This window comes from Microtus oregoni, unplaced genomic scaffold (assembly GCF_018167655.1).
Source record: "Microtus oregoni isolate MIOR12 unplaced genomic scaffold, Mior012 000029F_ref0000214, whole genome shotgun sequence".
NCBI classification, from domain to species: domain Eukaryota; kingdom Metazoa; phylum Chordata; class Mammalia; order Rodentia; family Cricetidae; genus Microtus; species Microtus oregoni.
Window position 1 is genome coordinate 25,406,142 of NW_024543088.1, and position 11,498 is coordinate 25,417,639.

An 11,498-nucleotide genomic window follows, 5' to 3' on the forward strand; every position below is an offset into this window, starting at 1 on the left:
TTGACCAGCGTCTTTGAAAAGAATTTTGGGAAGGCAGAGCCCATTTCCAAAACATTGCACAATGTTAATGAATTAGAGCAGAAACAAATAAAAGAGGAGCTAAAAGCAACAACCAATTCTGTTAGCCTCCGGCAATGTAACTGTGCCAATTACAATGGTTTCTATGTTTGTGAACATGAGGACAATGTACAAACCTCCCACACAGCATTACTTATGAAATGCCAGTGTGTTCAGAAGCAGGTTAACGGGATGTCGGTGTGTTCAGAAGCAGGTTAACGGGAATTGATGTGTACAGAAGCATACTAACAGGATGTCGGCAGGTTCAGATGCAGCCTAGGTTGAGCGTGAAAGCAAAGATTCTACAGTTAGAAGGTTTTTTATAAATTATATGTATTGTAATTTTTGTGGACATCAGAATGAGATGGTCTGCACAGAGCTAAAGATAAGCCTAAGTGTCAAGTCATAATTGTACAAGACCAGCAAAAGCCATGGATATTAATAACCAAAAGAAAAGTTCAGTTCTTTAGCTGCATGAGAAAAGAGTCCAGCATGGGCCCTAATTAGTTCAAGAACGTAGACTATTCTACAAAAGCAGCAATTATGGGCAGATTGTGTAGGAAGACATGTGCTGCTGGTTGGTACGTTATCAATTTCTAATGGGAAAATAAATACAGGTATTGTAAAAGGTTACACAAATCCACTGCACTTCTACAGAAGCACAAAGGGGAATGAAGTAGCCAGTGTGCATGTCCATCCATTCATGTCTCCAACAAAGAGGACTGTTGTACGGCTGTACACCTGAGGAAGAGCTAGCTTCAGCAAGGACTAGGAAACACTGGAGTCACACAAGTCACAATGGAGCCGGAGGATATCTCCTAGGTAAGAGGATCTTGTTAAAGCTAGGACAGCAGGTTTAAGGCCGTCAAGTCTAAGCAGTTATTCAAATCTTTTGCAGCCTTTCTGTGCATGTCTCAATCATGTGACTTGTCTTCCAACCTGTGGTGTCTCAATCATGTGACTTGTCTTCCAACCTGTGGCCAAATCATCTGGCTTTCAAAACCCCGAAGGAAAACACAGACATAATCAATTCAGCAGAGGTTCTATTAAATAAGAGTAGCATACAAAGCTGTGATTATGGGGAAGCAAAGAAAGTTTGAGCATTAGCGAGGTAACACTTGCTTGCTCCTTGTTGGAGCCAGCCCTTCACCTGCTATGCAATAGGTACAATTACTGTTACATTAATTACATTGCTATTTCACGTCCTCTGTATCAGTGCACGGTTAAACTAGTCAAACCCTCCACACGTGTAGGTTTCCCTACAACGACAGCACACACTACCATTTCAATTATGGCACAAAGATTTCTTTTGTGTTTCTAACAAGTGTGGTCAGTACACTAACCTTGCGGTTGTATCAGAGGCAGCGCTCCTTCAACTCAATTCTACTTCCTGGAACTTAATATTTCCTGAAGAATGTTTATTTGTAAATCCTTTACAGCATCAATGTTTCTCCTTCAAACTTCTCCTACATCAAAATGACCCAGATAACAAACAACACACGCCACCAAGCAATATCTGTGTTACCTTCAACATTTATGCTTGATACTCATTTTATTAAGCCCCTTTCAACCTATTTGCTCTTTTTTTTTCTGTGTTAGTCAGGGTTTTAATTTCTTTTTTTATTAAAAATTTTCACCTCCTCCCATTTCCCTTTTCCTCCCCCTCCCCTCTCCCCCTCCCTCTCCATTCCAAAGAGCAGTCAGGGTTCCCTGCCCTGTGGGAAGTCCAAGGTCCATCCCCCTCCATCCAGGTCTAGTAAGGTGAGCATCCAAACAGACTAGGCTCCCCCAAAGCCAGTACATACAGTAGAATCAAAACCCAGTGCCATTGTCCTTGGCTTCTCAGTCAGCCCTTGTCATTAGCCATGTTCAGAGAGTCCAGTTTGATCACATGCTCCATCAGTCCCATTCCAGCTGGCCTTGGTGAGCTCCCATTAGATCAGCCCCACCATCTCAGTGGGTGGACGCACCCCTCGCGGTCCTGACTTCCTTGTTCATGTTCTCCCTCCTTCTGCTCTTCATTTGGACCTTGGGAGCTAAGTCTAGTGCTCCAATGTGGACTCTATCTCCATCCATCACCAGATGAAGGTTCTGTGTTGATATGCAAGATATTCATCAGTGTGGGTATAGGATAGGGCCAGTTCAGGTGCCCTCTCCTCAGCTGCCCAAGGAACAACCTGGGGACATCTCCATGTAAACCTGGGAACCCCTCTAGAGTCAAGTCTCTTGCCAACCCTGAGATGGCTCCCTTAATTAAGATATATACTTCCCTGCTCCCATATCCTCCCTTCCTCCATCCCAACCGTCCCATTCCCCTAAGATCTCCCTGTCCTCCCCTCTTACTTCTCTCTCCCCATCTCCCCTAACTCCCACCCCACCCCCACCCCAAGATCCCAATTTTTGTCTAGCAATCTTGTCTACTTCCAATATTCAGGAGGATAACAATATGTTTTTCTTTGGGTTCACCTTATTTAGCTTCTCTAGGATCACTAATTATAGGCTCAATGTCCTTTATTTATGGCTAGAATCCATTTATGAGTAAGTACATACCATATTCATCTTTTTGTGTCTGTGTTACCTCACTCAGGATAGTGTTTTCTATTTCCATCTATTTGCATGCAAAATTCAAGATGTCGTTTTTTACCACTGAGTAGTACTCTAATGGGTATATATTCCACACTTTCTTTATCCATTCTTCCATTGAGGGGCATCTAGGTTGTTTCTAGGTTCTGGCTGTTACAAATAATGCTGCTATGAACATAGTTGAACAAATGTTTTTATAGTATGATAGGGCATCTCTTGGGTATATTTCCAAGAGTGGTATTGCTGGATCCTGGGGTAGGTTGATCCCGAATTTTCTGAGAAACCGCCACACTGATTTCCAAAGTGGTTGCACAAGTTTGCATTCCCACCAGCAATGGATGAGTGTTCCCCTTACTCCACATCCTCTCCAGCATAGGCTATCATTGGTGTTTTTGATTTTAGCCATTCTGACAGGTATAAGATGATATCTCAAAGTTGTTTTGATTTGCATTTCCCTGATCGCTAAGGAGGTTGAGCATGACCTTAAGTGTCTTTTGGCCATTTGAACTTCTTCTATTGAGAATTATCTGTTCAGTTCAGTGCCCCATTTTTTAATTGGGCTATTTAGCATTTTAAAGTCTAGTTTCTTGAGTTCTCTATATATTTTGGAGATTGGACCTTTGTCTGTTGCGGGGTTGGTGAAGATCTTCTCCCAATCAGTAGGTGGCCTCTTTGTCTTAATGACAGTGTCCTTTGCTTTACAGAAGCTTCTCAGTTTTAGAAGGTCCCATTTTTTCAATGTTGCCCTTATTGTCTATGCTACTGGGGTTATACGTAGGAAATGGTCTCCTGTGCCCATGTGTTGTAGACTACTTATTACTTTCTCTTCTATCAGGTTCAGTGTGTTCAGGTTAATATTGAGGTCTTTAATCCATTTGGACTTGAGTTTTGTGCATGGTGATAGATATGGACCTATTTTCATTCTTTTACAGGTTGACATCCACTTATGCCAGTACCATTTGTTGAAGATGCTTTCTTTCTTCCATTGTATACTTTTAGCGCCTTTGTCGAAAATCAGGTGTTCATAGATTTGTGGGTTAAAATCCGGGTCTTCTATCCGATTCCATGACCAACATCTCTGTTTTTGTGCCAATACCAAGCTGTTTTCATTACTGTAGCTCTGTAATAGAGTTTGAAGTCAGGGATGGTAATGCCTCCAGAAGTTATTTTATTGTATAAGATTGTTTTGGCTATCCTGGGTTTTTCTTTTGTTTTTCCATATAAAGTTGATTATTGTTCTCTCAAGGTCTGTGAAGAATTTTGTTGGAATTTTAATGGGGATTGCATTGAATTTATAGATTGCCTTTGGTAGAGTTGCCATTTTTACTATGTTGATCCTACCCATCCAAGAGCATGGGAGAGCTTTCCATTTTCTGGTGTCCTCTTCAATTTCTTTCTTCAATGCCTTAAATTTCTTTTCAAATAGATCTTTCACTTCCTTGGTTAGAGTTACCCCCAGATACTTTATGTTATTTGTGGCTATCATAAAATGTAAAGTTTCTCTGATTTCCCTCTCTGATTCTCTATCCTTTGTGTATAGGAAGGCTACTGATTTTTTTGAGTTGATCATGTAACCTGCCACATCACTGAAGGTATTTATCAGCTGTAGGAGTTCTTTGGTAGAGTTTTTGGGGTCACTAATGTACACTATCATATCATCTGCAAATAACAAATGTTTGATTTCTTCCATTCCGATTCGAATCCCCTTGATCTCCTTATGTTGTCTTATTGCTATTGCTAGAACTTTGAGAACTATGTTGAAGAGATATGGTGAGAGTGGAGAGCCTTGTCTTGTTCATGATTTTAGTGGGATGGCTTTGAGTTTCTCTCTATTTAATTTGATATTAGTTGTTGGCTTGCTATATATTGCTTTTATTATATTTAGGTATGATCCTTGTATCCCTAACCTTTCCAAAACCTTTATCATAAAGAGGTGTTGAATTTTGTCAAATGCTTTTTCCACATCTAATGAAATGATCACATGGTTTTTTTCTTTCAGTTTATTTATACGATGGATCACATTGATAGATTTTCTTATGTTGGACCAGCCCTGCATCTCTGGGATGAAGCCTACTTGATTGTAATGGATAATTTTTTTAATGTGTTCTTGGATTCTGTTTGCCAGAATTTTATTGAGAATTTTTGCACTGATGTTCATGAGTGAGATTGGTCTGTAATTCTCTTTCTTGGTTGGGTCTTTGTGTGGTTTTGGAATCAGGGTAACTGTAGCTTCATAGAAAGAGTTTGGCAATGACTCTTCTGATTCTATTATGTGAAACACATTAAAGAGTATAGGTATAAGCTCTTCTTGGAAGTTCTGATAAAATTCGGCATTAAAACCATCAGGTCCTGGGCTTTTTTTTTTTGGTTGGGACGTTTTTTATGACAACTTCTATTTCCTCACGACTTATAGGTCTATTTAAATTATTCACCTGGTCTTGATTTAATTTGGGTAAATGGTACTTATCAAAAATAAGTCCATTTCTATTACATTTTTCAACTTTGTGGCACATAAGCTTTTGTAGTAAGACCTAATGATTTGCTGAATTTCCTCAGTGTCTGTTGTTATGTTCCCCTTTTCATTTCTGATCTTGTTAATTTGCATGTTCTCTCTCTGGTTAGTGTGGGTAAAGGTTTGTCGATCTTGTTGACTTTCTCAAAGAACCAGCTCTTTGTTTCATTGATTCTTTGGATTGTTTTCTGTGTTTCTATTTTGTTAATTTCAGACCTCAGTTTGATTATTTCAGTCTTCTACTCCTCCTGAGTGAGTCTGCTTCTTTTTTTTCTAGAGCTTTAAGCTGTTCTGTTAAGTCTCCAATGTGTGCTTTCTCTGTTTTTTTAATGTGGGAACTTAGAGCCATGAACTTTCCTCTTAGCACTGCTTTTACAGTGTCCCATAGGTTTGAGTATGTTGTGTCTTTATTTTCGTTGAATTCAAAGAAGACTTTTATTTATTTATTTATTTATTTATTCCCTGATCCAGGGGTTGTTTAGTAGTTGACTGTTCAGCTTCCATGAATTTGTAGGCTTTCTGGGGAACTTGTGTCTGGAACATTTGACAAGAAAGAGCCCCTTTGAGTAGTGTGTACTGTCTAAACGACATGTTTCACAGGTGTGTGTTATACTTACTGGAGGCCTTCTGTGGAAATGCTGTGTAGAACAGTTCCACATAGAGAAGTCCACATAGTAATTTGGTCTTTCCCCTCCTCTCTAGAACAGAGGAATCAGCAGAGTTTCGGGAGCAGAAAACGATAAGAGGAAAAGCAATAGATACCTATTATGCAATATCTCGCAAAGCACTGTGGGAATTAAAATGACAAATGCATGCTATTTTTCTATGGCTTCTGCTTTTAAAAAATATATGACATCGGTGATAAGAGATCGCCATTTTGCAGAAACTCTAATATACAAGTGGAAATACAGCAGGGAAAAAACACACTCCCTGAGTCCAGACCCTCATTCTTGGGAGATGTCAGTGCTACTGTTTTCTTTTTCCATTTTATTTATGCTTTTATGTGTGGGGTGTTTTTCCTTCATGTGTGACTGTGCTCCGTGTACATGCAGTGTCCAAGGAGTTCAGAAGAGGGTATCAGATCCTATGGAATAAGAGTTACAGATGGCTGTGAGCCACCATGTGGATTCTGGGAAGCCAACCTAGGTCCTCTAGAAGAGCAGTCAGTGCTCTCAACACGTGAACAATCTCCTCAACCCCATTGCCACTGCTTTGATGTGTTTCTTCTTCTGGGCTTTTCCACATGTGGGGATATTTAGATATTTAAATATTTCATTTGCATGGGCTCATAAGCTCAGTAGCGGTCTACAACCTGCTTTTTCTCTCTTGCCAATACACGTGAGTCCAGAACACTCTTCATAGCAAACCACATTATATGTATCCTACTGCATAAAACATGACATATTTAAGTTTCCCTTTCCAAAACACTTGGCAGGGCTAGAGAAATACTGTGGTTGTTAAGAGTACCTTCTACTCTTTCAAAGGACATGAGTTCAATTCCCAGTACCCACAGCAGGAGATCCAGTGCTCTCTGCTGGCCTCTGGGGGCAGAGCACATGCAAAGTGCCCATACATATACGCAAGCAAACACACACACACACACACACACACACACACACACACACACACACACATGCAAATAAAAAATCTTTAAAATAGGGGCTGGAGAGATGGCTCAGTGGTTAAGAGCATTGCCTGCTCTTCCAAAGGTCCTGAGTTCAATTCCCAGCAACCACATGGTGGCTCACAACCATCTCTAAAGAGGTCTGGCGCCCTCTTCTGGCCTTCAGGCATACAGACAGAATATTATATAAATAAATAAATAAATATATTTTAAAAAAATCTTTAAAATATGAAAAGCAAAGGCCAACCATCAACCAGCTGTCCTACCAGACAGTTCTGTGTGGGAGGCTCTAGAATTCGTGGTCTGTGAGGCAGCATCAGCGACAATGCTGGTCATGGTGAGGATTTTGTTTTTGTTTTTGTTTTTTTGAGCCTCAGTATTCCAACCATAATATAAGAAGGCTAAATTTGGATGGTTTTTCAATGCTCAGATAACCCCATCATGCTCTTGCCTTTCCTTTGGGTTCTTTTCTTTTTCCTTTCAGATGTTCAGTGTTTCCTCGTTCTACTCTCTCTCAAGCAAAAGAAGTTGTAGAAAAGCTGTGCATTGGCCATACTGGTGGCCGAGCATCGAAGGCTGTGACTGTCAGAAAGGAAGCTGGCCAGGTGAGGCAGTAGACAGTGTGTGGCCCTCAGCTCCCCGCACCAGGTCGGAGCAGGGAAAACTCACCGCTTTTATAACCCTCTCTACTCGGTCCACTCGGAAAGAGTCAAAGCCATCGTTCTCCCCTTTGTACTTTTCCAGGGCGTTATGGGCTTGTTGTCTGTGAACCTCGGACTCTCCAAGGTATTCCAGGAGCACAGGGCTGTCTTTGGTGTTGCTCAGGGCTGAGGATACTGAGGAAGAAGAAAGAGGGTGAGACCACAGGGTCAGAGGACCAGGTCTGAATACAGCTCATGTAAGCGCAGTGCGCAGGGGACACTAGCTTCTGTATTAAAAAGAGAAGAACTGATAATGCTTAAAGTAACGTGTCAGGATCAGTCAGTCAGGCTACACAGACACCAGGCTGTCCCTGCCTGCTGGTACTTGTTGGGACCTCTACCCATGATGCCTTGTCCACTCCAGACTTCACAACTTCCTATCTTTGTCAAGGAGCAAGCTTTTAAGTTAAAGGTACAGAAAAGGATCCAGCAGTCTCTCTCTCTTTCTCTTTCTCTGTCTCCCTCTCTCCTTTTTCTTCTTTCTTTTTTCTTTTCTTTTTTTTTTTTTTTTTTTGGTTTTCAAGATAGGATTTCTCCGTGTAGCCCTGGCTACCTGTAACTCACTCTGTAGACCAAGCTGGCCTCAGACTCGGTGTGGCGCATGCCTTTAATCCCAGCACTTGGGAGGCAGAGGCAGGAGGATCTCTGTGAGTTCGAGACCAGCCTGGTCTACAGAGCTAGTTCCAGGACAGGCTCCAAAGCCACAGAGAAACCCTGTCTCGAAAAACCAAAAAATAAAAAAAATAAATAAATAAAAAATAAAGGTGTGCCCCACTACTGCCCAGCTCTCTTCTGTCTTTCCAACCACAAGGTATCACTCTGTAGCTGGCCTCAAATTCACACCTTGGCCTCCTGACTGCTGGGAGGGCAGGCCTGTACTATTGTGCCTTGCTTCTTTCTTTCTTTAAAAAACTTCCTATAGAAGCTGCTGGCTTGTTGCCTACGTTCAATCATGCTGTAATCTCTCCTTCTGAAACTAATTCTTTCAGAAAAATAAATAGGAGTCTGGACTCTGGAACCAACGCTGTAGAGATGTAGCTAGAGTCATTTCTGTCATGTCTCCATTGCTTCTGAGAACACACATTGGAATCTTTGCCAGATCCAGTTAGTTTTATCTCTAAAATAGAAAGTTCGGCAATGGTTACTTCATAGTCTTATGTGAGGCTAAACAAAACGACCAGTGCATGACACAACACAATATGTAACCACTCTGTACACTGTGGGGTGATATAGACCGTCTAACTGTCGAAGCCAGTTCTCGCCAAGTGTTAAGAATCTGTGAAGATGACACATTCTATTTGATTCCAACAAGAATCCTAAATGAGAAAAACCTGAAGAGGTTACACGACCTGCTCCCCAAGCCACAATTATTTGGAGATAACATACCTGGGCTGGCAGAAGTTCATGACCTTGAAAACAAAATCTAGACACAATGGAGACACGATTCCATTCCAACAGTGTTGACTCTGAGGCAACTGGCAAATAAGGAAGCTTGAACTTAAGCTCAGGCCGGCCGAAACTCAGAGCTACATCTCTTTAGTGGTGTGTGTACTGCCTCTTTAAGTCTCTATGAGTACATACTAAATCTCTTTAAATGACGTTTGCCGGGGTGGTGATGTCGTCTATTTCAGCAGAGGGAGTGCGAATGGAGAAGGGAAGGGCAGCGGCCCTCTCTGATGGCTACCGTGTGTTCCATTATGAACACCACCATATGATCGAGTTCTATGTTAATCTGGAGTGAGCAATTCGGCAGACGACCTTACCAGAGCTCGTGGTGCAGTTATAGTTGTTCACTCTAAAGTCTTGAGACTCGTTAGAGTATCTTGCAGCTATGACCTTACATTGTCCAATCACCTGCAAAAGCAAGACAATTTTAAGCCCTTACGGAACCATGTGCACAGACGGCCTATGACAGAATACCAAGGCCGTGGTACACCATCTCATGTAATGTGTATTTGGGGATTCGTCCACCTGTCTTGTCCCAGAGCGGCCTTTTCAGCCTGCTCTGTGTGCTGCACACCTTTGGCACACCAAACCCTGGTGAGAGCAACTGTTTAAATGGGTCGTGACCACTTCCCAAACATTATCAAAGGGGACATAACTAGTGTGTCCCCTCGGTGTGCAAAACTCTTCTGGCCCTGACATCCCATGTCTGCTGATCCCTTGTGCTGTCTTCTGTGAAAGGGAGACTGGCCTCAGTAACCAGGGCCAGCATGCACAGCAAGGCCGTGTTCCTTGCTGCAACCCTGGCTGTCAACAGAAGGACCGATCACTCTTCAAGGCACACAGTTCCCAGTTCATACATTCATAGACTGTGGTTCTGGAAATGACATGGGCGTTCCAGTTGAGGAGACTTAAGTCTAAGATGATTGGGGATTTGCCCAAGGCTCACAGCAGCTGATGTTATCCTGGGGACGCCACAAACCCTAACAACTTACTTCAACGGGGTTCCCGAGAATGGTTCTTAAGGGAGTACTATTTAAGGCTGACGTCATCTTCATGCATAAGCAGCTTTTTCTAGCTTCCATGTGGCTCCACTGAGTGAGCGGATTGGATAGAAGATAGAAGAGCAGCGGTCCTAGTTACTTACGATTTCAGTTGGCCATGAAGCTTCAAGACAGTCATTTTCGGATTTTGTGGATAGGACCCAACAGTCAGATTCTTTCACGTCTAGGACAAAGTAGTAGATGATGGCGTCTCCCTGAGGATGACAAGGAAGGATGGTGTCAGTAGGATGTGGGAACCCAAAGATTTCTCGTTTTGGTTTGTTATTGTTTTTTATTTTTAATGATAGAAATTTCTTCCTTTCCCTTTCCTTCCTTTTTCTCCCTTTACCTCCCTACCATTCCCCTCCCATCCATTCTCCTCCAGTTTATTCTCCTCCCCTCCATCCTCCTGCCCTCCATTCCCCTCCCCTTCATTCTCCTCCCCTTTATTCTCCTCCCCTCCATTCTCCTCTCCTTCCTTGCCCTCCCCTGCGTTCCTCTCCCCCTCCTTTCTCCTACCCTCCATTCCCCTCCCCTTTCCTTTTTCTGTCCCTTGCTCCTTCCCTTTCCTGTTTAAGAACAGATCCTAGGATGTGAAAACCCAGGCTGGCTTGGAACTGAGGGTCCTGCTTCACACCCCCAAGTGCTGAGGTCATAGGCGTGCATCACTATGCCCATCAGCAATCACCTTTCTTAAATCAAAAAAAATTTTTTTTTGATTTTTCGAGACAGGGTTTCTCTGTAACTTTTTTGGTTCCTGTCCTGGAACTAGCTCTTCTAGACCAGGCTGGGCTTAAATTCACAGAGATCCGCCTGCCTCTGCCTCCTGAGTGCTGGGATTAAAGGCGTGCGTCATCACCGCCCGGCTCAAATTTTTTGGCATACCCAAATTTCTGCAGATATTCTTTCTGGTGTTTGGGTATCAGGGTAATTGTAGCCTCATAAAAAGAGTTTGGCAATGTTCCCTCTGTTTCTTTTGTGTGGAATAATTTGAGGAATATTGGTATTAGTTCTTCTTTAAAAATCTTGTAGAATTCTGAGCTGAAACCATCTGGTCCTGGACTTTTTTGGTTGGGAGACTTTTGATGACTGTTTCTATTTCTTCAGCAGTTATAGGTCTGTTTAATTTGTTTATCTGGTCTTGATTTAATTTTGGTAAGTGATATTTATCCAGAAAATTGTCCATTTCATTTAAGTTTTCCAAATTTGTGGAGTACAGGTTTTCAAAACATGACCTGATGATCCTCTGTATTTCCTCTGTCTGTTGTTATATCCCCCTTTTCATTTCTGATTTTGTTAATTTGGATATTCTCTGTGTGCCTTTTGGTTAGTTTGGGTATAGGTTTGTGTATTTTGTTGATTTTCTCAAAGAACCAATTCTTTGTCTCATTGATTCATTGTATTGTTTTTATTTTGTTTATTTCAGCTCTCAGTTTGATTATTTCCTGCCATCTAGTTCTCTTAGGTGAGTTTGCTTCTTTTTGTTCTAAAGTTTTCAAATGTTCTGTTAATTCACTAGTGTGGTATTTTTCCAG

The 11,498-nt window shown here is 41.9% G+C and overlaps 1 long non-coding RNA gene across 1 annotated transcript; it reads right to left on the reverse strand.

Annotated features, from left to right (window-relative positions):
- Positions 1 to 5,833: 5,833 nt before the first annotated feature.
- On the reverse strand, positions 5,834 to 10,122 carry LOC121464749. Its single transcript, XR_005976551.1, has 4 exons — positions 10,068 to 10,122; positions 9,241 to 9,331; positions 7,446 to 7,612; positions 5,834 to 5,850 (listed from the first exon to the last, which is right to left on the reverse strand). It is a non-coding gene; the product is annotated as an uncharacterized LOC121464749 (long non-coding RNA).
- Between the last annotated feature and the right edge of the window lie 1,376 nt (positions 10,123 to 11,498).